The sequence below is a fragment of the Globicephala melas genome, chromosome 2 (assembly GCF_963455315.2).
Source record: "Globicephala melas chromosome 2, mGloMel1.2, whole genome shotgun sequence".
In the NCBI taxonomy this organism is placed as follows: Eukaryota; Metazoa; Chordata; class Mammalia; order Artiodactyla; family Delphinidae; genus Globicephala; species Globicephala melas.
Window position 1 is genome coordinate 90727924 of NC_083315.2, and position 819 is coordinate 90728742.

Sequence of the window (819 nt, forward strand, 5' to 3'; positions counted from 1 at the left end):
TTCAGTATATCTATGTATAGTCTTGTGGGAAAAGCACTGGTTGTGGTACCAACAGATACAAATTCTGGTTCCAAATGTCTTATGTGTAAGTCAACCTGCCTCCATTTCCCTTTCTGTAAAGCAGAACAGTGTTTACACCTTAATCTGCCTCTCAGGGATACCATGTTAATAAAAATTCTATCTATAAAATGCCCAGTGGTTCTCTAGGTGTTTTTTAAAAAAATGTATATATGCAAATTATGATTAAGTTGTTGCTGGTAGGAAAAGATAAATCTTTACCTGCTTTTCTGGCTGCCTGTGTGGGGTTACTACAGGTATGCCTGTCTGAATCTTTATGTTCTAGGCTGAAAAACAAATTAGAATGTGGTAAAATAGAAATAAAAATCTTTCCTTAGTATCTGTATCCATATCCATTGGGACCCATCATAACTGGGCATGGAGAATGAGTCAATTTTAAAAGACCCAGGACCAGCCCTCCAACCTCCAGATGAAGAGAATGTGCAAAAGGAATAGGGCAAGAAAACCATAATTCACAGAGTGATGTACCACAATGTCTACGCAGCTCTATTTACAATAGCCAGGACATGGAAGCAACCTAAGTGTCCATCGACAGATGAATGGATAAAGATGTGGCACATATATACAATGGAATATTACTCAGCCATAAAAAGAAACGAAATTGAGTTATTTGTAGTGAGGTGGATGGACCGAGAGACTCATACAGGGTGAAGTAAGTCAGAAAGAGAAAAACAAATACCATATGCTAACACAGATATATGGAATCTAAAAAAAAAAAAAAAAAAAAAAGGTTCTGAAGAA